Source organism: Pleurodeles waltl, chromosome 4_1 (assembly GCF_031143425.1).
Source record: "Pleurodeles waltl isolate 20211129_DDA chromosome 4_1, aPleWal1.hap1.20221129, whole genome shotgun sequence".
NCBI classification, from domain to species: domain Eukaryota; kingdom Metazoa; phylum Chordata; class Amphibia; order Caudata; family Salamandridae; genus Pleurodeles; species Pleurodeles waltl.
Genome location: NC_090442.1, coordinates 396,763,456 through 396,788,768, shown reverse-complemented (window position 1 = coordinate 396,788,768; position 25,313 = coordinate 396,763,456). Strand labels below are relative to the sequence as shown.

At 41.4% G+C, this 25,313-nt stretch overlaps 1 long non-coding RNA gene across 2 annotated transcripts in view; it reads right to left on the bottom strand.

Moving 5' to 3' along the window:
- Positions 1 to 7,824: 7,824 nt before the first annotated feature.
- LOC138287788 (uncharacterized) overlaps positions 7,825 to 25,313 on the bottom strand; it is an 86,678-nt gene continuing 69,189 nt past the window's right edge. Inside the window, exons 4-6 of one of the 2 annotated variants that reach the window (XR_011202282.1) lie at positions 20,619 to 20,687; positions 9,389 to 9,628; positions 7,825 to 8,643 (exon numbers count right to left, since the gene is read on the bottom strand). This is a non-coding gene — a long non-coding RNA (uncharacterized lncRNA). The remainder of the gene's footprint in view (positions 8,644 to 9,388; positions 9,629 to 20,618; positions 20,688 to 25,313) is intronic. The other variant, XR_011202283.1, reaches the window with a different exon arrangement.

Sequence of the window (25,313 nt, the reverse complement as noted above, 5' to 3'; positions counted from 1 at the left end):
GGAGCGGATAAGCTTCCTTACTCTCCACACATACCGCTAAATTATCTATTGGCGGGGACTGCAGCTGGAATGCAAGCTGCAAAGCTGTGGAGTGAAGCAGGAATACAGACAGTAGGAGATTGCTTTGAAGACGGCAAATTAATGACGTTCGAGGCTCTCCAGGCCCTTACGGAGATAAATCCGGGTCAGTTCCTGACATATCACGCCGTATGTCACGAAATTAGAAAAATATGGGGAGTAGGCACTTCGGAACCAGAGATTTCCCTAGTGCTCCACCAGCTTCTACAACACAGTGACCAAACAAAAATAATATCCAATCTATATAGAATCCTCAACAAGACTCCGGATACGCAGGCGGGGGAAGCATGGGGTAGATGGAATGCAGTACTACCCACCCCGATCCCACTGGCAGACTGGCCAAAGGCCTTGTCCCACATCCGAGGTGTGTCAAGGAATCCCAGATTTAGATATACCCAATTCAATTACACGCATCAAACATATCTTTCCCCAGCTAGAATAAAGAGCATGTTCCCTGATTCAGTACCAATATGCCCCAGATGCAAAACACCGTCAGCACCCTTCTACCATATGGTATGGGATTGCCCTAATATACAAACGGCCTGGGCGGAGGTGGTAGGGGAGGTATCTGAGCTAACGGGACTTGCACTGATAGAAGACCCTGGGTCCTGCCTGCTGGGACTGAGAAAGAGACCAAAAAAACAAAGACACCTGCACAAATTTATAGACTTGGCCTTTTTAATGTACAAAAGATTAATAGCAATGCATTGGAAAGCCCCCAAGGCTCCCGATTTGAAATCCTGGTACTCTCTAATAATACGTTGGGCTCGCACTGAATATCAGGTACTAAAAAGAATGGTGCGCGAAGGGCGACAACACACAGGATGCTCCACTTGGGAGGAGTTGGTAACAAAATTGGAGGCCAAAAATGATGAGATGCCTCCTTGAATTGGGGTACATATACTCGCGATAACCACGACATAAATCCCCCTACACCCCCGTCACGGAAACAAAACCCATAGGGCACCTAGGCACCACAGCGCACGCACATCATTTCTTTCCATCTCTCTAGTAATAATAGTCCATCAAACCTTCGTCACCACAGTACCAGCGACACGCGAGGAGCAGAAACCCAGGGTAGCTATCTGCATATACGAATCCGGATGGTGCCCTCCTCAGGCAGCAAAGGAACCCATGCACGCAAAACAAAGCCCACACTGGTCATGAGCGAATGCTTGTATAAAATAAAAAATATAGGATAAACCCATGGAGGGTGCAGCCAGAAATGTTACTGTAAAACTAGAAGTATTCCGTGAAGTGCATATTGGGGGGGTGTGTGATTGTTAAATGACCTAGATATTAGTTATTGTATTGGTTTATCCTGTGGTTGCAAATTGAACAATTTGTACTATATTTTGAAATATAAAACCAATAAAAAATATTTTTTTTAAAAAAATGTGTCCAAGGTAAGGTATTGGAGGAAAGGGCCATGATGAGCCCATGGAAAACCAGAAGCGAACGTCAGTCCGTATATCAGGACGTTCAGGAAATGCTTGTATGATTCAATAGGGCAATCGAGTCATACTTACACTCGTCTCTTGTTTTGGATGCAATCAGCAAATCATCAATGTATTGTACCAGAGCCGATTGAAACGGCAATTCCAATGATTCCAAGATCTTTTTCAAGATCTGGTTAAACAAGGATGGTGACTCCGTGTATCCTTGAAGAAGCCTTCACCAGCTGTAGACTCTGTCTAGGAATTTGAAACTAAAGAGAGACTGACTATCCTCATGAAGAGGCACAGAAAAGAAAGCTTGTGACAAATCAACCACTGTGAACCATTCTGCATCACATGGAGTCTGGAACATTATAACTGCTGGATTTGGCACCACAGGAGAACACTTGACCACCATGTGATTTACCTTTCTCAAATCCTGCACAATTCGCAGCTTCCTACAAGGCTTCTTCAAACCCATTATCGGTGAATTACATGGGCTGCTCAGCACTTCTTTCAAGACTCACTGCTTCACAAAATCCCCAATTATCTGTGCCACTTTCATCAAGACATCCTGTGCCATGTTGTACTGTGGGAGCTGCAGAAACACTACATTCAGCTTTAAAGTAACTTTAATCAGCTTCACTCCTTTGATCAAACCTACTTCTTTACCTGTCAGATCCCACACGTTTTCCTGTACTGTTCCCTGAAAATCTGAATGAAGCTCTTTTACTGTAAACATCGTGAAAAACTCAATCAATGGGTACTCTTCATTGGTAGTTTCACTCTCAGTTTCTGGAGTTAGTGCTTCTTCATTGTCACTATTGGTCTGAATCTCTATTCCAGCAGTTGAACAAGTAATCAACATTTGGTCTTGCACAATAAGTCCGTTCCCAGTAGGTATAATGGACTTGAATCACAGACTACAAACTTATGCAGTCTCTGGAAGTTGCCAATCTCGACTTGCACTGGATCTGTGAATGGGTTTGTCAAATGCTTATTGACTACACCCACAACCTTAACTGTTCTTCCTGAAAGAGGTAAATTCTGAACTTCTGCGCTTCTCACTGTAGAGCACTTAGCGCCTGTGTCCACCAAAAATGAGACCTTATGACCCATCACCTTCCCTCTCACGAATGGTCCCCTCTGATCTACCTCTAAGGAGGCTGCAAGCATACATGGCTCCTCATCCGAATTATCACTCATCCATTCACCATGTATTTGATTATCACAGTGTAATGGGAATTGATGCACTGTGTCACTACTTCTGTCTTGCCTCTGACTCGTGACCTGCTGAGTAAGCATCATCTGTTGCTGCTCCATCGGGGCTTGGGGTATCTGCATTTGCTGTCTAGGTGTTTTGCTTTACTTTCAACTGAGACACAATATACATACTGAAAGAAAGGATTCTCTGGAATGCACTTCTTAATCTGAAGAAGACATTTCTTATAGCTTTTTGCAAGGTTCGTGAAGGAAGGTTTGATTAGTAAAAAGTGTACTTCCAAAATGTGCAAAAACAACGTGATACAATGTATAAAAAGTCTTCAATCTATAAACAGCAAATATATACATGCAAGGATACAAACACTTATATATTGATATATAGATATATATGCAAGAAAGAGACATCCACCCTCACAGGAAAATGTCAGGCATTTGATGTCCAATCCTGACTGATGTCTCGGAATTCATCACTACTGAGCAGAGCCATCTTTTTATATCTTAAACAATCACGAGAGAACTTTCTAGAAAGCCCTCCTTCTCAGAGGGGAATCATTAAAAAATGCTGGCTTGTTTAGGTAAACCTTGACAGGAATATGTCGGAGCTGGGTATCGTTACGAGACACGCCTTTCAAGGTCAAACTGTTCTCTTGCCTGTGATAAACACTAGCTTGTTACGGCCTTATCGTACTAACTGCTCATCTCCTACATGTCGTGTACCACCTTTGGCTCTTCGGTGAGAAGAAAAACACATAGAAGTAGAAAAACACAGTGCATAACATGTTTGCAAGGAAAAATACTTTAATGTGGAGGCAAAGCTAAGCTGAACGCAAAATGGAGTCTAGACTGAATACAAAATGGAGTCTGTAACCAGTGACCACTAAAGTGACAATAGGCAGCTAAGCCAGATGCAAAGCAGCGTGACACGACATCAGTGGTCAATACTCAAATAACATTACATTAGGTACAATATGAACCTGCTGCTGCACTGGTTGCAACTGTGTCATTTGTGCACGAGGCATTTGCACCTGCTGTCTGGATTGAAAATTTTGCATTTGATTCATGTTTTTCTGAAAATTAGGTTTAGGACCTCTCATTCTTGATACTTTAAATTTTTGAAATGTATTGACATCACCATTTTGCTGAACGACACCTTCTTGCACCATCGACGGACACTCCCGCTTGCAATGTCCCACAGCTCCGCAAATGTGACACGGTAACATCTTCTTCATCCCTTGCACATCATTCTGGACCACCACAGTACTCAGATCTGGGCCGCAATTCATATTGACTCCACAACCCCTACCTCTCATCTGAGGCTGGAACATGACAGTTCCCTGTTGATGTGGTATCTGTTTCACATAAGCTCCCTGCACTCCTGTTTGAGCTGCCTTAATCTGCATCACCATCTCCTTCAGCTTTTTCTGCTTCAACTCAATCTCATCACTACAGTATTTCGCATACTGCAACACTTCATCATTCGGCTTCGCTTGCCAACAAACCAAATGATTCTTAATCAACGGACCTATTTCAGGTCTCAGTCCTTCCACAAACCTGAACACAAAATGCAACATGTCGTTTGGCTCGATCGCTTCCTTACCACTGTACTCCTTGAACGCCTTCAGCAATCTCTCATAATATACATGTCTCGACTCTACCTCCTTAGGCGAAATTCTTGTCTTCAGGAATTCAATCACCTTATAATAATACTTCATTACTTCGGGTGATGGTGCACCTGTAGTTCTATCCCTTTCTGGTTCACTTGTCGGCCAATCTACTCCTCTTTTACACTCAGTTCAGAAATCAGCAGGAACCACTATCTCCAATAAAGTATTCAGGTCTTCTCACAGACATTTGAAAAGCTTCACAAACCTATCTGTCTTCTGGTACCACTCAACAGGTTGCTCCCTCAGTTTTGGATAATCGTTTGTGAATGACAGAATATCACTCCTGTGCCAAGGACCATGAACAAATTGCCCTTCTGGAATCTCCCTCATTTGTAAATTTTTTACCAGATTCTTATCTTTCTGTACACTTTTGGACCCTTCTTGTGAATCTTGTTTCCGTTTATCCTTCTTCTTAGCCCATCTGCCTTCCCATTTTTGTAATGCTCCCCAAATCTGAGCACTCTGCAATAATTCTTTGAGATTCATTCAGGCTGCCCTCATGTGTTCAAAATCCTTTGCCTCAAAATCTAACCTGTAGCTCCTTTTCAAATATGTGTTTTCCCAATTTCTATATCATGTTTTTCTGCTATGCCTATCAATCTCTGATGTATCTTACCCATCTCTCTTGTGATTCTGGGGCATAAGTATCTGAATTCTTCTTCTATATAGGATTCTAACCTATTCACCCACATTGATCCTTCAACCAGTTCAGTTATTTACATACTCAGCCTAACACGATCAATCTGCTCTTCACCCCGGACACATTCTGTGGGGTATTCAGACTGTCCATCCACTCGTTCAGCTGCTGCGCCACCAATCCCTGTAACGTAATGTTACTCGCATTTGGTGATGGCACCTGCTGCGCCACTGCACCTGGAGGTTGCGGTGTCAAAAGCTTCAAGCCCTGACTTACACTCGGGCCATTTATAGCATCAAGCAGTCCAACAAGTGGCCCGAGATCCATTAATGCCCTTGATCCATCAAAGGTCTGACTCATGGAAGAGACTACCTGCACATGTTCTCTCACCCCCCTCCTCACAAGGCTCTGTGACATCTCACCCTGTTCTCCTGTGACTGGTTTCTTCTGTGCAAACAATGGTACAGCTGGACCAACAGTAATCGGCAGCGATACTGCATCTGGGACTGCTCTATCTCCTGCATTCTGTGGAAGAGCTACTCCCATACTCTGATTCATTACCGGAGTCAAATCTGACTGTGTCCCTGTCAATGGTGTAAACCTCAGCATACCCTGTGGCTGTACCTAAGGCATCAATATCTGAGTCGGCTCAGTTTGGACCAACAATGGTCTCTGGATCACTTGCTCCGTGGGTACTACTAAGTTTGAGGTCATCTCAATAATCAGCACCTCAGGATAAATTCTCTGTATCGGTGGCGGATGCATCTGTGCCTGGACCACCAAAGCAGTTGACATGTTGGGAGTACTCTGCACAACACCTGGTACCTGTCCATTATCAACCTGTACTGGACTCACTGTCCCCATTGCCTGTGCCAGGGCAGTTGAATCAGAACTAGTACTCAGACCGCCCTCATGCACCGCATATGGTGGAGGTTGGTCCCACAGTATCTGAGTAATAAGATCCTCGTCATCTGGGTCTTCTTCTACTATAGAAGCCTTTTTTCGCCTTTTCATTCCCAGACAAACTCATCACTTTTGCTAGTCTCCTTTTTCCCTTCTGTCTCATTTTCCGCTGTGGTAGCAGGAAACAACTTAACATCCTGCAATGTCACTGTTCTCCAATTCTTCTGTTCCCAATCCCATCTTGCTTCCGCTAGAGACTTCTCTACTTTAATTACCCTCCTTTGGAACTTTATTTTTTGCTGCTGTCTTGCTATCAGTTCCCAAATTGCTAGTGCCTCAAACTGTGCCGGTCTCGCAAGGGGCCTTGTGTCATACAGCGCCATCTGCAACTGGTCCAAAATTCTCAAATTAAATGTTCCATGCTCAGGAAACGCTAAAGCTCCTTGTTTCTCTGTCAATTTGCACCATTGATTTAACCAAAGACATGGCGCAACACCTCACTCCTCCATAACAATATAAGCCGGATAATTTTCTGGTGGGGTAGGCTCCCCTACTGTCGCCTTAATGTATGTATCTCCCTTCAGAGTACTGTTAAACGCTTTGAAAAACTTAATTTTTCTCTATGTTTTGTATGTTCGAATCCATCAGGAAATCACTTTTACTCCCAGGATTCCTTTCACCCACGTTTTCAACCAATTGCCTCTCACGGACGGCTGCCAATCTGTGCGCAACCCTTCTCACTAACCAACCTATCCCAGCGCGGCTCCAATGACGTCACACTCACATGTACTGCGGCTGACAAAGTCTTGCAGCCCATCCTCCTAAACTCTGAACCTCACAACTAATGCAAAATATTGCGAGTACTAATCCAAACACCAAAATCAAAAACAAATCTGCTGGTTTACTACAGGAAGGGAACACAATCGCTTCAGAGACTTTACGGATTTTCACTGATGGCCCTTTCACTCATTCAGCTATTCCTCTTTCTCGGTCTCCCAGATTCGCAAGCAAAATTCGGCCCGCAAATTTTACTCTCAACTGATCAATGGGTCTGTCCTGGTGCCCATAGGACTCGCAAGATCTCAGTCAAAATTTTCTCTCGCCCACTTAACTCACACTCCGACTTGTTGATCACGCCCGATCTTTCAACCTACTAAACCAGACAGATTACAACATATAACAAAGTGTCTCCTACACTTGTGAATATACTCCTGAGTCTTAGACCACGCAGGGTCAGTACATCAACAACCACGTTGACAATTTTTTTGCACAAAGTGCCACACTCATGTGAAGTTCGAGGACTTCCCTACTCTCATACTGCGGAGTATGCACACTCCTACTAAAACTTCATCTGGAGTACGCAAACTCCCTAATTTCCCTCACATACATCACAATTCACCTGCGATTTGCATAAGCTGTGCAAGCGCAACCTATCTTTCTCACACTATAACTAGAACCCAAGAACATACCCAACTCTACTAGCAGGATCCAGGATCTGGGAAAGTCATTTCTGGGCTTAAGGGGACATCATTCTTGCTACAACTGCCATTTCGAAAAATAAAATCCAAATCTCAATAATAATGAATAACTGACCTATCTACCTAGGGTAACCATCGGTCACCACATAACTAGTTCTTCAAGTAAACTAACCATCAAGCTGCTACCAAAAACTGCGTGCGCGCCTGGTCCTTAATGAGTAAACTTACAATGGGATGTGCATAGGTCGATGAACCTTTTGATTTGCATGGAGTATCCTAGCTATGATGTGATTGATATACTCAGTTTCAATACACAAATTCAATAACCATTAGACAGATCATTAATCAATAATCAATAAACATCACACCATGACCTTTCAGTCATGAATAACCACAACTCGGTATACGACTTAGTAATTTTATTTCCGTATTAGTTACAATACTAAATCATGAGGTTAATTCAACTCAATTTAATTCAATCAAAATCTGGCATTAATTCATTAGAAGGTGCAAAAAACATAACCTAATCAAAACTTTCATCAGAGTATATTCTAAAGCATTAGCGTAAGTCAACCATTGAATCAAAGGCAATAAGTCAAATTGTTTGAGTACAAGAAAAAGGACAAATGGGCTACAACCAATGTAAAATACAATCAAAAACAATAAAGCTCAACCCAGCACAATACCATAGATTCAAAAAATTATATTTATTACCAATGTATGTACATCCAAAAACAGACACAAATAGATAAATTTATGCAATGATACAGATATTTACACGGGAGAAAAAGGAACAATTACTATTATGGAACAAGCTCAATGAATACATATACATATACCACGACATACAAAAAAACACAAAAACAAAGTGCCACATAAGACAGGGCAATGGAAATGGTGAAAACACTAAAAAAGAAAAAGTAGTAAAACTCTAAATTTCATAAATATATCTAAATACAGACTAAATATATACAAATTCTCTTTTTCTTGAAACTTTTTTGATGGTCACAATGATGTCATTCTAATGTCCATAGAAAAAAGATTTTGGCACCAAGAATTGATAGTTCATCTGAGAAAACAGTAGGAACCAAGCCTACGCGCGTTTCGGCGGTATCCCTCCAGTTTATGAGGCCGCCTTCATCAGGGCAGTTCCTTTTCGAAATTTAATGTATACAATGCCATAAGCTTCATCAATTCAATTGTCTCTCCCGTTGATATACATCCTGACAAAAACAAGAATAAAAAAAAAATATATATATATAATAATAAATTGATTAATTCAATCCAAGTTCATTCATGTTGGAATTTTGAATAACACATACCAGTTGTGAGTTAGATTCTTTCGTGCGTTGTTGGAACATACTTTCTCTGTTGTAATACTTTGTTTGTTTATACGATTCTCTAACCAATCTCTTCGGGTACCCCCTTTGCAACAGTTTTTTCTGCAGCACATCCGCATGTATATTATATTCTCTAAGTTCCGTACAGTTCCTACGGATCCGAAGAAATTGGCTGAAGGGAACCCCTTGTTTTTGACTATTTGGAAGGTAACTGTCAAAATGTAAAATAGTGTTCTTTGCCGTAGATTTAGTATATAAAGACACTGGGGAATTGTGGCTTTTTATCCAAATATCCAAAAACTCAATTCTGTCCCTACTGCTATGGATGGAAAAAGATTGATCCATTCACAAAATTCATCCAATTCTTCTTCTAAACCTGACCATACAAAGAAAACATCATCAATATACCTGGACCATAGTCTGATATTCTCATAAAAAGGAGCAATTTCGTTGTAAATATGGGTCTGTTTGAATAGACCAACATAGATATTTGCTACACTGGGGGTACACGCTGCCCCCATACTTACTCCCTTCTTCTGCTGGTACATATTACCATCAAACTCAAAAAAATTGCCTTCCAAAACAATTTTTAAACAGTCAAGAACCAACAACAGATGATCAGTCATACCTTCCTTTTCAAACAGTTGATGGACCGCTTGCCAGGCTTCAAATTGAGGGATGTTCGTATAAAGAGCCTTGATGTCCATAGTCACCAGAAGCTCAGTATCCGGATTGAAGCTAACCCCTTCCAGTTTCGAAATGATATGTCCTGTGTCTTTGATGTACGCAGGGAGTTTGACCACTCTTTCCTTCAAACATTTTTCCACATATTTAGATATGGGTTCAGTAATAGATCCTACTGTAGACACTATAGGATGAAACAGAGGGTCAGTCTCATTTTTATGTATTTTAGGTAAACCATACAAAATGGGAACTCTGACAGTAGTGGGATTCAAAAATAAATACTCTTTATCACAGATCAGCCCTTCATTATGTGCTTTTGAAGTTACTTTCTGGATCGCCTTTTTTGCATCACTCTGCCAGTTGTTGTTGGCTTTGCTATAATGCTCTGACACTCCTAGCATGAGATTGACTTTCTGCTTATATTGATCTGTCTCTAAAAGAACAATTCCTCCCCCTTTATCACAGGGTTTGATTACAATGTTCTTATTTTGCTGAAGTTTGAGGAGAGCCTGTTGTTCATTTCTCGTAAGGTTAGAGACAGGTTTGGGAGTAAATTTACAGACCTTTTTAACTTTCTCTAGGACCAAATTCTCAAAGATTTTTATTACTGGTCCCACCATATCGAGACTAGGAATAAAAGTGGAAATAGGTTTCAACCCTGACAAATTGTTTTCTACAATGTTGTTCCTGTTCTCAAAAAATCATCTGAGCCTAATGCGTCTAAAAAAGGCAGAAAGATCAGTAATAAGTCCAAAAAAGTTGATAGAAACACTAGGCACAAAGGATAATCCTTTTTTCAAAACTGCTTCCATATCTGCATCTAAATGTAGAGAAGTAAGATTATATACTGGTATGGGATCTAGTCCCTCTCGTATTGTTGTCTCCTTGTCTGTAAGAAGTGGGCAGGATTGTCTACATTGTAATATCTGCCTCTCTGTTGACTTCTGAACCTGGCGCGTTGTGATCCTTTCCGGGATAAAAAACGATTAGACTGATTAAAACTCTCACTATAGGGACTCCTATTGCCAGACTGGTCTGACCGGTCACTGGTGCCTTCCCCCTCGGACTCCGATGTGTCAGAGAAAGTGACAATTTTCTTGTTGGTCCAAAATTGCCGATCTGAGTATTGGCCTGTTTGGTTATAGTTCTGACAGATAAGGGTAAGCTTTTTCTTGGGTAAACCACCTAATGTCTTTTCTTAATTTGCCTGTCTTTCTTTTTATCAGATAAACATCAAAGGAATCTAGTTCCTGGTTTACCATCTCCAATTGTTTTTTAGCTTCATGTACGGAGTCTTGAGTTTTTAGTTCTTCTTCCAGTGTCTGTATTTCTATAACTAATGTTTCAATAAGTTCCCTCGCAGTCTGTATGATAAGAATCATTCAATCGCGAGAACATCTGTTCGATATTAATGACCATTTCTCTAAGAATTTCCGTATTTCAGTGAAAAGCCCTGGTATATTTTTCACCCTTAGGCCTGCTGGTATTACTCCTGCCCTCAGATATTCTAGCATGAAATCCGCGTGTAGTTCCGTTCGTCTGGCTTTCTTTTTCAGTTCCTCTAGTTTGAACCAGCCCTCCTTTGGTTGATTAAAACCTGGGCTTGACCCTGCCCCTAATCTGGGTTGCCCTAATAGTTTCGTTAAATCCTCCTCAGAAAAGCCAAATGTTTTTATCCCATCCATAGTGAACAAAACACCAACAAACAGGCAGAATCAGAAAATCACCACACTCTCAAACAAAAAAAATAAATTAAGAGAAATAAGATAAACCAATCTAAACAAAAGGGAATACAAAAAAACACAATGACAACCGGTGGTCAGTGAATTTCAAGAAAAACACTTCAAACTAAATAAATTCTGACATACATCTACAACCATACAAACATAACCCTCTCGACAAAGTGTTGTTTCACATGAGAAATAAACTATAGAGGGTCCCTGGTATGATAAGTAGCCCATCCAGTGAGAAATACTTGAGTACAAGAAAAAGGAAAAATGGGCTACAACCAATGTAAAATACAATCAAAAACAATAAAGCTCAACCTAGCACAATACCATAGATTCAAAAAATTATATTTATTACCAATGTATGTACCTCCAAAAACAGACACAAATAGATAAATTTATGCAATGATACAGATATTTACACGGGAGAAAAAGGAACAATTACTAATATGGAACAAGCTCAATGAATACATATACATATACCACAACATATAAAAAACACAAAAACAAAGTGCCGCACAAGACAAGACAATGGAAATGGTGAAAACACTAAAAAAGAAAAAGTAGTAAAACTCTAAATTTCATAAATATATCTAAATACAGACTAAATATATACAAATTCTCTTTTTCTTGAAACGTTTTTGATGGTCACAATGATGTCATTCTAATGTCCATAGAAAAAAGATTTTGGCACCAAGAATTGATAGTTCATCTGAGAAAACAGTAGGAACCAAGCCTACGCGCGTTTTGGCGGTATCCCTCCAATTTATGAGGCCGCCTTCATCAGGGCAGTTCCTTTTTTAAATTTAATGTATATAATGCCATAAGCTTCATCAATTCAATTGTCTCTCCCGTTGATATACATCCTGACAAAAACAAGAATACAAAATATATATATATATATATATATATATCTATATAATAATAAATTGATTCATTCAATCCAAGTTCATGAGATGCAGTAAGCCACTGATCGCCATGTCTAATCCAAATCCAAAGACAAAAATAAAAAATGAAAAATGAAACAATGAAAAAGGTGAAAAAAAATAAAATAAGAATAACAATAGAACAAACATAATAGTGAATGAAACAACAAAGAACCAAACGATACCGGCCCAAAGAATGTTTTTATAGAAAAATAAGACAAAAAGAGACACCACAAAAGGTGACTTAAACAAAATATATGTGTGCATGCAATCATGCAAGCCTCCCACGAGTGAGAAAAACCACTTCCAAAACTCACTATATACTAGAGATAAATAAATACCATATACAAGTGTGGATAAATTTCCAAAAACACGATGGAAAAGGGGCTTGATTCTCTGATTCCACCGTCCGTTCACAAAAGGCACCTTAAATGAATACGCTACCAAAGTTCAAAGATAATCCTAAAGTGACAGAGGACTATTACATCACGTTCTACTGTCAAATGGAAGCAGACATTTTCTGCTAAACTTACCAAGGAATTTTTATAATAGGAATGTCTCGAGGCCTTCTTCACGTAGCTTTCAAATCTAATAGCCCCTCCATCTAAAGAGGAAAGAGAAGGGAATGCAACCCATGTATGATCTACAGAATATAATTCCCTGTATTCTTATATTGTATGAATACAGCAGTGCAGCCTATACGAATGTGTTCTCAAAATTCTACCTAGCATGTTAAAATATTTAAACCATTTAAATCAAATGGGACGAGGGAAACTAAATTACTTACATAAAGAAGAAAAGAAACCCTTGAAAAATTCAATAGAGAAAGCGGTATTACTATGGGGACATACCTTATAATACGTGTATTTTTCCTACGTGCTAACACACTGGTAGTACGCCAAAGATTGGAAAATGGAGAGCCCTCCATTTTTAAATCAGGCATCTCACTGAAGATCCCGGTCAAAAGACCGCGAGATGTGTGGTGTACATACGGGATCACAATCCCAGAAATAGTCAGCATCCGATGGTGGCCATCTTGGAATGATCAAAGTTGCAATCGGAGGATTGCAGAATACCTCATTTAAGCACAGAAACTCGGTTCCGGAAATTTACCGAAACCAGAAGCAGCCATCTCGAAGTGGTCGGAATGATACATACACGACCACAGAATATCTCATTTAAGAAACATGATTTTTAATCCCAAGGATGAAAAACCACCAAAGGCGGCCATCTTAGAATGGTCAAAAGATGTAAGGGCAGCAAACGCAATTATTGACCATAGTCAATTGGTCAAAGCATCTCCATTTAACCATAGATTTCAGAAAGGGAAGAGAGGATCAACAGAATATAATTTTCCCATCGGAGTAAGGTCCCCAATCCTTGGGATTAAAAATCATGTTTCTTAAATGAGATATTTTGTGGTCGTGTATGTATCATTACGACCACTTTGAGATGGCTGCTTCTGGTTTCGGTTCATTTCCGGAACCAAGTTTCTGTGCTTAAATGAGGTATTCTGCAATCCTCCGATTGCAACTTTGATCATTCCAAGATGGCCGCCATCGGTTGCTGACTATTTCCGGGATTGTGATCCTGTATGTACACCACACATCTTCAGTGAGATGCCTGATTTAAAAATGGGGGGCTCTCCATTTTCCAATCTTTGGCGTACCACCAGTGTTTTAGCACTTAGGAAAAGTCAGCGTATTATAAGGTATGTCCCCATAGTAATACCGCTTTCTCTACTGAATTTTTCAAGGGTTTCTTTTCTTCTTTATGTAAGTAATTTAGTTTCCCTCGTCCCATTTGATTTAAATGATTTAAATATTTTAACATGCTAGGTAGAATTTTGAGAACACATTTGTGTAGGCTGCACTGCTGTATTCATACAATATAAGAATACAGGGAATTAGATTCTGTGGATAATACTTGGGTTGCGTTCCCTTCTCTTTCCTCTTCAGATGGAGGGGCTATTAGATTTGAAGGCTATGTGAAGAAGGCCTCGAGACATTCCTATTATAAAAATTCCTTGGTAAGTTTAGCAGAAAAGTTCTGCTTCCTTTTGACAGTAGAACGTGATGTAATAGTCCTCTGTCACTTTAGGATTATCTTTGAACTTTGGTTGTGTATTCATTTAAGGTGCCTTTTGTGAACGGACGGTGGAATCAGAGAATCAAGCCCCTTTTCCATCATGTTTTTGGAAATTTATCCACACTTGCATATGGTATTTATTTATCTCTAGTATAGTGAATTTTGGAAGTGGTTTTTCTCACTCGTGGGAGGCTTGCATGATTGCATGCACACATATATTTTGTTTAAGTCACCTTTTGTGGTGTCTTGTTTTGTCTTATTTTTCTATAAAAACTTTCTTTGGGCCGGTATCGTTTGGGTCTTTGTTGTTTCATTCACTATTATGTTTGTTCTATTGTTATTCTTATTTTGTCTTTTTTCACCTTATTCATTGTTTCATTTTTCATTTTTTATTTTTGTCTTTGGATTTGGATTTGACATGGCGATCAGTGGCTTACTGCATCTCATGAACTTGGATTGAATTCATCAATTTATTATTATATATATATTTATTTTTTTGTGTATTCTTGTTTTTGTCAGGATGTATATCAACGGGAGAGACAATTGAATTGATGAAGCTTATGGCATTATATACATTAAATTTCGAAAAGGATCTGCCCTGATGAAGGCGGCCTCATAAATTAGAGGGATACCGCCGAAACGCGCGTAGGCTTGGTTCCTACTGTTTTCTCAGATGATTTATCAATTCTTGGTGCCAGAATCTTTTTTCTATGGACATTAGAATGACATCATTGTGACCATCAAAAAAGTTTCAAGAAAAAGAGAATTTGTATATTTTTAGTCTGTATTTAGATATATTTATGAAATTTAGAGTTTTACTACTTTTTCTTTTTTAGTGTTTTCACCATTTCCATTGTCTTGTCTTGTGTGGCACTTTGTTTTTGTGTTTTTTATATGTTGTGGTATATGTATATGTATTCATTGAGCTTGTTCCATATTAGTAATTGTTCCTTTTTCTCCCGTGTAAATATCTGTATCATTGCATAAATTTATCAATTTGTGTCTGTTTTTAGAAGTACATACATTGGTAATAAATAGAATTTTTTGAATCTATGGTATTGAGCTGGGTTGAGCTTTATTGTTTTTGATTGTATTTTACATTGGTTGTAGCCCATTTTTCCTTTTTCTTGTACTCAAGTATTTCTCCCTGGATGGGCTAGTTATCATACCAGGGACCCTTGATAGTTTATTTCTAATAAGTCAAATTGTGTCATGGAGTTCAGCAAATTAGACCGTCAACAATTTGTCTCTGTAGTCTGTTAACCGTCATGGAAGGAAACCTCACCTAACCCAGATTAGAATCAGCATGTGGGACTTCATGCAAAACAAGTTAGAACAAAATTTAGAAAACATCTAGCTTAGAATACTATTCAGATAGTGCAGTTGGTACCTAGAAAGGAAAGGCACAAATATTTTATTCAGTCACATTGTCATATCTACCTATCCTTGGTATGGGTCAGCAACAGAGTAAGTCTTCGTCTTCAGGTCATCAGTCGATCAGCATCACATCAGGCTCTCAGTCAGAGAGTATGAGCCCAATAGCAAAATCTTGAATCACCTCTACGATCTTGCAGTCTCCCCTAGCATCCGCTGAACTCTCTTCTCTCTGTCACGTTGTTATATCAAAGTCACCCAGACTATCCCCCAATTTTCAATTGGTCAATTAATCACAAGTTATGACTCTACCCAATAGTTGTAATATTCCAAATCTATGTATTCTAATATTTCACAGTTCACATGTCGTTGACTGGTCCGCTTTACGATGTTCTCATCATCTGGCTCGTCAGGTATTAAAAATGTTACATCTTCTTCTTCAGTCAGTGTCTTCATTATTCGAGTCCTGGGGAAGTACATCTCATGCATGTTACACATTAGTTATATTACTAGGGACATAGGCGGTCATTCTGACCCTGGCGGTCAAAGACCGCCAGGGTGGAGGACCGCGGGAGCACCGCCGACAGGCCGGCGGTGCTCCAATGGGGATTCCGACCGCGGCGGTAAAGCCGCGGTCGGACCGGCACCACTGGCGGGGTCCCGCCAGTGTACCGCGGCCCCATTGAATCCTCCGCGGCGGCGCAGCTTGCTGCACCGCCGCGGGGATTCCGACCCCCCCTACCGCCATCCAGATCCCGGCGGTCGGACCGCCGAGATCCGGATGGCGGTAGGGGGGGTCGCGGGGCCCCTGGGGGCCCCTGCAGTGCCCATGCCACTGGCATGGGCATTGCAGGGGCCCCCGTAAGAGGGCCCCTACATGTATTTCACTGTCTGCTGCGCAGACAGTGAAATACGCGACGGGTGCAACTGCACCCGTCGCACAGCTTCCACTCCGCCGGCTCGATTCCGAGCCGGCTTCCTCGTGGAAGCCTCTTTCCCGCTGGGCTGGCTGGCGGTCTGAAGGCGACCGCCCGCCAGCCCAGCGGGAAAGTCAGAATTACCGCCGCGGTCTTTCGACCGCGGAACGGTAACCTGACGGCGGGACTTTGGCGGGCGGCCTCCGCCGCCCGCCAAGGTCAGAATGAGGGCCATAATCTCCTGTCCGTTGGTTTTCACAGAAACTTCTGTTAAACATTTTATTAAAACAATGACCAGTTGACGGTCAGATCACTTTGTCAGCATTTTCCATTAGACGTTAAGAAATTCAGATTTCTACATGAGGCCTGGCAAGACTAGGCCAAGACACTCGCTAAGTTATGGCCTACAAGTATTGCAGAACATAGGTTGTAACTTTCAATATGACATATTACTACATTATCTAATACATTTTCAATATTTCATATGAATTAATTATATTTTAGTACATTTCGTGAATACTGGTGGCCAATTTCTGAGGTCATAATTACAAATGTGCACATTATTTTTCTACGTTAATTAATTTTCTATCAATTTCATTATTCAAAGTTCATAAGCATTAGTTATTAATTTCTAATTAAGGCATTTGCGCTAACAAAGGTAAGTAAAAGATGGGCACAGAGCCTAACAAGGAGACAGGAGGTAAAAAGGTTGGTATGGATAAGTTGAAAGAGCTCGATGCTGGCGGTGTACAACAAGAGAAAGACATCCGAGTCAGAGAATAACATGGTGGTTGTAAGGGAGAGCGGAAAAAAAACGGAAATATTTCATATTACCATGCCTTTGTGGGGTGCATTTGATGCAGGCAACAAAAAAACAAGATTTGGAAATGAGAATTTATAGACATATTTAAGTTATTCCCTACAGAAATTCAAGCGAAAAAAGAATTAAAAGGAGAGGAATGAGAGCCAGTAAGGTGGGCTAGGGTTCCCACAGCCACAAAGAATTGAATATCTGTATTTTTTATATAAGCCAGATTTCACTGTGATTTCCATACAGAGCAATGTGTCACACTTAAAAATGTATGGATGTTATAAGCTAGGACTCAAATCGTTTTTGGTGGATTTGCATGGTGTAGATGCAATGAAGTTTTCTGGCATGACTGGCCACAAACCCGGACAAGTAATGGGGGGACATCGATATTGGACACAGTGGATGACTCTGCTGGACCGGAAGTGTTAGTTCACATGGTAAGTGGTTTGCACCCTTTTTTGTGTGCCCCACCCAGTTTGGGGTAGGTGTTATGGGAAGAGGGCAGCTGCCACAAAATGGGGCATGCTGGTCATTTAATAGAGGTTGTTTCACATGAGCACAATGTAAATTCAGGCATGACTGTTCCAATTGCGGGGGGAGACATACGGTTATGCAATGTGTGAGACAATTCAATTGCAACTGGCAAGGGAGGCAGTTTAGGGGTAGGGCCAACAGAATGTTGGGGGAAAAGAGCCTACTGCAATTGAGTGAGGTTTTGTGCTATTGGTTCTAGATTTACTCATAAAAATTGGAGGTACAATCTCTAGTTTGAGTTTCTGAAGGTAGTTAAAGATGGTTTAAACTATGCTATCAAAGTCTTAGGTTATGGAGATGAGCTAATAACTTGAAATTAGTTTATGCTAATCCTGATGTCATCAGTTGGATATTGTCAGCTTTCCAGTTTTTACTGGTGCATTTTGAGAATTTTTCACTGTTGAGTTAGCAATTTGATGATGGAAGATACGTTTATAGAATGTTACTGATGGGTTGTTCAGTTTCTAGTTAATTTTTTGAACTTTTCAGCAAATTTTGCAAAGGTTTTTCCAGTTCAGGTATAGTTTTAATAAAGTTACCAATTACTTGAATAATTTGCTTTTTGTGGGCAGAGAGAATTCAGGAGAGTGCAACAGGGCTCGTGAGGCTTTTACAGGGCAATGGAGGAATTGAGGGTGCCCATGGCCACTGAAAGAACAGAAGGTTCACTTACCAGTCAGACATTTATGGGTATTGAGTTTGATTTGGTCAAGGTGGAACTATGCTTGCCCCCAAGAACATTTTTAACACTGCTACAGTTGTTGAAAGAGGCAGTTGTTTAAAAAAATAAAGAATTTAAGCCACCTGAATTTTGCATGCAGGGTGGTTAAAGCACGAAGAGATTTCTGTAGGAGTCTTGGATTTTGCATACCATAGAGTCAGATTGAAGGCGAGGTTAAACTAAGACCTACGGGTGTGGATCACCTTTTAGAAGGAGTTTAATTGTGTGTCACTGTTATCACTTGAGGAGAATGGTTTTGTCAAATGCAGATTTTTTCCCACTGCAACAGTTCTGGTCTCTTTAGGGGTAGCAATTGCGTGGCAGAACCATGGCTGGAGGATTGGTTGGCCAGCAAGAGGAATATTGTAGTTGTGGAGTTTTTTCCATTAGTGGTAGCAATGTGTTTGTGGGGAAAACTGTTGGCCAACAGGGGGAATAAGTCTAATGTAGACAAACAGAATGTCCTGTGGTTAAACCGTACATTTGTGCCCCTATTACTCTAAGCAAAATTTACTTGGGGAGATTGGCACAGTGCCCTAGGTGTAGGGTAGATACAGCAGTGTTTCTGCACAAGGGCTGGAGTTGTGGAGGGTTCCATGAATTTAGTCTTGTTGATCCCTGCCTCTCCTTGCAGGACGGTACCCCTGTGCACTGCGGCTCTTGCAACAACCAAGGCTTGTTGTCTCCTTCTCCAAGGACTCTTAAGGCTCCAAATAGCTCCGGCCTCCAGCACTTCATCCTTGCAAGGACAGTCTCCTCTCTGTTGCTCCAGCGACATGGGACTCATCTCCAGGTGTGCTAATTGGGCCTTATTGCGACTTATTGTGCTTGCTGTCAGTGGGTTGCCTGTGGGGGTTGCAACTGCTTCTGCTGACTCTCCTGACTGCTGAGGGTCAGCCCTGACTCTTCTCCAAGGTCGAGTCCCCTACCTTGCTGGTCCTCTTCAGCCTTGCAACTCTTCTTTGGCTCCAATTTGTATTTGCCAGGGCTTGTTGGTGGCCCTCCTGACTACTGACCGACTGCAATCCGGCGACCAATGTGGAACATCATCTGCATGACTCCAAGGACTTCCCAGTAGCTCCAGAGCTGGTCTTCATCTTCCCTCGTCGACCTGGATCTTCATCCACAGAAGGGTGGGTAGTGGCTCCTGCTCTGTCTGGACTCTTCATCGTGGAGCTGACTCTGTCCCCTTCTTTTGCAGGTCCTCTTCTTCCAGAAGCCACCTTGGCCCTGTTCTTGCAAAGCTCCATTTTCTAAGTCCTCTTGTTAGTTCTTGGGAAGGCCAGGTACTTACCTCTGTTTTCCTGGTCGCTGGGGGTCACTCAGGTACTCACCTCTTGGAGTCATGTATTCGCCCAGCTCTCCTCTAACTACTCCACATCCTTGGGTGGGGGACTTCAGTCCACATTCCACTATTTTAGTATATGGTTTGGCCCTCCCCTAGGGCCCTAGCTATTTTCTATAATTTCTTGCCAATGCCTGTTGTTTCCAATGCAAATTCCTAATTATTACTGTGTGTGTGTATATATATATATATATATATAGTGTACTTACCTTCAGTTGGGGGACTACCTATACGTAATCTAGTTCAGTGCTACTGTAATAAAGTACCTTTATTTCTGTAACACTGTGTGGTTCCTTTCAGGTGTGATAAGTTACTGTGTGACTGTTATGGTATTGCAAGTGCTTTACACTCCTCCTAGATAAGTCTTGGCTGCTCATCCACAGCTACTTTTAGAGATCCCTAACTTCCTAGACACTGTCTTCATTCACTAATAGAGGTTGCCTAATAGAGGTTGCCTTTCCCTGGTATAAGGTGTCAACACCATAGGTGTCCACCACACACCAGGCCAGCTTCCTACAAGGTGAACAGGGAGATGTGCGGTTTTTGTATGGAATATGAGATCTCCATTTTGAAAAATGTGAAGATTGTGCAAGAAGGCCAGCCCCTTTATCTTCAAGATGAAGTTCATTTGTATTTGCTAGGCAATGAATATTACCTGTTGGAGATGTGTTTGAGGATGGCTCAGTTGCTGGGATATATGTAATGGGGCTTGTATGAGAGTGCAGGATTACCTAGTGAGGCAGAGCTTTGGCGATGGTCAGAGAGTTTTTTCCAATCTTCCCGACAGATGTCATCAAACCCTAGAAGATGAAAGAAAAGGGAGTGAATGGGGTTGGATAAGAGGAAAAAGGCCTGTCTGGGAAAGACCGGAAGTAAGAGAAAAGATATGTCAATAATATTGGTCAAGCAAAAAGTGCGTAAAATGTCATTGCTAAAAGTGATGTCAGCCTTAAACGTGTAAAATGAAAATCTGAACTAAACACACCCTTCCCTTGGCCATGGGAGGCAAAAGCTCCATTGTAAACTAAACAAAAAATAATAAACCTGATAATAAAATGTTCACGTTAACAAACAAAGCAAACAAGCTGTTTGAAAACATTCCAGTTAAAATATACTATTAATAAAAACAGTTTAATACAAACAAGGGGCAAATAAAAAATCAGAGGGGGCTTCCAAGATGTCATTCAAGTTCACACTGTCAATGGAATCCAGGACGGACCCTGCTTCCGCAGAAGGCAGAACCACAATGACCTCGGTGAGCAAGTTGAAGGAACAGACATGGTCAGTACACTCAGCCAACGCCGAAGGTGTGGAATCCTGCATTATGCCTGCTGTAGAAGAGCCGGTATTTAGGGATCCAGGAGCCATAGCATCAATTTCTACGGAAAGGAAAGGATCATAGAAAGCATCATGAAGCCTGGCAGTTTCATGGGAAAACACCAGAAATGAGCCCTCAATAGGCACATCAGCAGATCCATGTCCATAGATTGTACCAATTGCAGTGCAAAACAGATGTCGAGTGCACACTTGAAACGGAACACTGGCAGCGCACAACACAACAATACTAGTCGAAAAGACAAGAACCAGTTTTCATTCAGTTCCTCAAGCAAGGACACTCCAAAGTACTGTATCGTGCGTTCACGACACAAATGGATGTGTGGTAGTTCCATCACCATAGCTTAACCCAATCTCTTTAAATAAAGTGTACCACACCAGCAGTGTTGGAAGCATTAATTATCTGATGCACCAGTTCACCAAAATGGCGAGGAAAGTTTGTGTTCAGTAGCAACTGTATTTCTGAGAAAGACCTTACAAGTTCAAACGTTTCACGGGCAGATGTAAGCAGCACATCTTTTAGTAACAATAAGATCTTTAGTAGTAAGTTGCTCTCATCCCACAAAAGTCTTGATCATTCAGCATCAAATAACTTCCATTTGATAGTAATTGAAACACTGTACGAATCAGGGAAACTGGTACTCCCTTCAAGTAACACGCCTTATTGGACATGGACGTATTACCCGCTTCTGCAATGTTAGCTGTTTACAAGTCATTGAGTGGCCAAGCGAAGCTTCCTAGTTGTTTCGGCTGGGAAAAATCGTCCTTTTCCCCGCTCAAACATTTGTAATCGAAAGGCAAATTCCACAGCTCATGAATAAAACTGTCCCCCAAAGCTTCATATCTGCTTAATGGAAAATGTTTCTAGCTATATGTGAATTGAAACATTGAAATAGGCATCGAGATCACCCCATGAATTAACCACACTGCTGACGGTGGCTCAGCTGCTGTAAAAGGCAATTTTTATAATCTTTCTATATTCAGCATTGAGTAAGTAGCCCCTTTCTTTGCCATTATGTGTTGTCTGCATGTTAAATAATAAAAGAAAAACAATTCTATTGCATTAATGTGCTTCCAGGGCAAGTGGTTTGATTTTAAAACCTTTAACGTCCAGCTCAACTGCATAATCGATCTAAGCTGACTTTGCCCATGTTGTAAAAAAGACGTAATTTTGTATTATATCAATTGTAGATGATACAATGTTATTGAAACTGTAAGTATGAGATGACAATGTGTTCACTCCATTCCATTATTAACAACAGCTAATGCTTTTTCCAAATTAGCCTCGTCAATTTTCCTTAAACGAGCATCAGCTTCAATCTGGGAAAGCTTCCAAATTTCATTGTAAATAGCAAACAGAAATCTTTTGGAATGTGGTGAACTAGGACCTAACAAGACATTTTGGAAATCCATGTCATCGCAAAGGAGAGAATGAAGTTCTTTTACTGCAGATAAAGTTGAATGTTGCAACCATTGCTGACATACCTTCCCTACACCATAGGTAGGTATGAACCCTGAGTGGGCTGGACGTAATGAGGGTCTGGTCTGCTTGCTTTAAAACCCTATGAGGAGTTTAACAAACATGCATGGTAACCATTTGTGCCCACTGGCCACAATAACCACCCATTTGGACCTGAAAGTGTAGAGCTATGTATATCATTCTGTACCATGCTATTGAGCTGTTTTCTGTGTAATTTCCAACATGTTGCTAATGATCAAAATGTGCAATGGAGGGAATACTGTGCAAATTAATTTATTTAATTTTTGCTTGACCCAAACAAGCAGTAAATTCACTGTGTCATCCAGAAAATCCATTTGTATTGGCATTAGACAAGCTCTAAATAAGGCATGTATGCCTTGCACATGCCAAAGTTTTGTTCCCCAAACTGATTTTATATCAATTGTTTCTTTCCAACATTAATGGCCTTGAATTGCTAGTTGGGTAATGAATTAATTTGAAAAATAAATATTTGTCTGGGTCAGCATATTTCTTCTTGCTTTTGTAGGGGTAAGTTAATACTAAGACAGTGGACCAGAGGTATTGTGTCCAGAAAAATATGCAAACCTTTTAAAATATGTTCTGGAGCTACCAAGTTGGGCAATGTTACCCTTGTGTGTAATTGAAAAATGGATGTGTCATGCCTGGCCGTACCTGGGTAGGAACAGCCTGAACTTGTTGAGATGCTCCCTCCCTCACAACCTCTGAACACTGGTCACCCAGGGAAGGGTGTTACTCCACAGCAGGCTGGCCGCGCACTCAGTATCTGTCCAAGTTTGACACAAGGCTCCCTTGTACCTTAGTTTTCATACTGCTTGGTGCCTCCTTAACTCTTTCCTTCGCCTAATCTTCCCTACGCTCAACTTCTCTGGTCAACAGATGTTTTCACTACTACATCACCACCAAGGGGAGCAACTGCTATTCATGTAATGCATATGTATGCTTCAAATTTGTATACGCATTGGCATTGATACTGAACCATTCACTGCTTTGTTTTTGTAGTGTGCTGTTGACTGAAAATGTAATGAACAGATTCTGAGTAAAAAAAGAAAACTGTACATAGATTACTAGCTCTGTGTAACTATGGGTGTGCATAGCGATGCTAACAAAACATTTCACCATAATCAACAGAATTCATGTACATATCCTCACTTTCAAATATAGTATAATATTCAAGCTCAGAAAGCATTGATGTAACTGACTTTACATCCCCTTCATAAGAAATAAAACCTGGAGTAATCATGTCATCCATGGGACCTTAAATGCAAAAGGAATCTACAGCGTTTCTGTAGGAACAAAAATACTGTATGGGATCTTAACTCAAACAATTCCATCAGGGACTGGAAAAGCAGAAATGTTCACAAGTGACAGGTCTCTTAGCACTTTATGTGAAGACGAATGAGGTTCCAATAACTCAGCTACCAGTTGTACAGCAGTCACAAATCTAATGCAGAAGGATTAAAAAAACAATGAAATGGTAATCCAGATATAAGACCCTTGAGTGATCTGTGTTTTTCAACCAGCAAAGACAATCACATACACCATGTAGTGAAATATATGAAGAATCAGTAGGAAAGTCATCAACAAAGACAAAGTAAGCAGAAGCAGTCTGTGTGAAAACATGGGCTTCAATTGGTAAAAGAGAACTGGTACATACCTCAAAAGGTGGTTCATCATAAACAACTGTGTGGTTGAGAGTATTAGTAGATGTGATGTATGCCTTGTGTCTGCAGTGGTGACAGGAATCAACAATAGTTCATTCTCCACCCTCCCCAGCCGTGGGGAAACAATATTGGTATTATTCAATACTTGTAAAGGTATTTCCTGAAGGGTAGTGAGAGGAGTTAGGGAACAACCCAGGAGTCCTCATGGTCTACTGGGTAGAATGGGCTACGTGATGCAATTTTACTTGATCAAATTGTTTGTTTTTACAACCAGCAAGGGGTGGCAAAATCATGGCTGTGGTACCTGGAATGCCATGGACTGGCACCGGTACATGGTATGATAGGCCTGTGACAGGGGTACCGTAATGATGACACGAAATCAGTGGGATATGGTGCACACATTGGGGGTCATTCTGACCCCCCGCCGGGCGCGGGCACCGCGCGCCCGGCGGGAGCCACCAAAATACCGTACCGCGGTTGGAAGACCGCGGCGGGTATTTTGAGTTTTCCCCTGGGCTGGCGGGCGGCCTTCAAAAGGCCGCCCGCCAGCCCAGGGGAAAACGACCTTCCCACCATGAAGCCGGCTCGTAATCGAGCCGGCGGAGTGGGAAGGTGCGACGGGTGCTACTGCACCCGTCGCGTATTTCACTGTCTGCTATGCAGACAGTGAAATACAAGCGGGCCCTCTTACGGGGGCCCCTGCAGTGCCCATGCCCCCGCGACCCCCCCTACCGCCAACCGGTTCCCGGCGGGCGGACCACCGGGAACTGGATGGCGGTAGGGGGGGTCGGAATCCCCTCGGCGGCGCAGCTAGCTGCGCCGCCTTGGAGGATTCAAAAGGGCGGCGGTACACTGGCGGGAGACCGCCAGTGTTGCCGGTCCGACCGCGGCTTTACCGCCGCGGTCGGAATGCCCTTGGGAGCACCGCC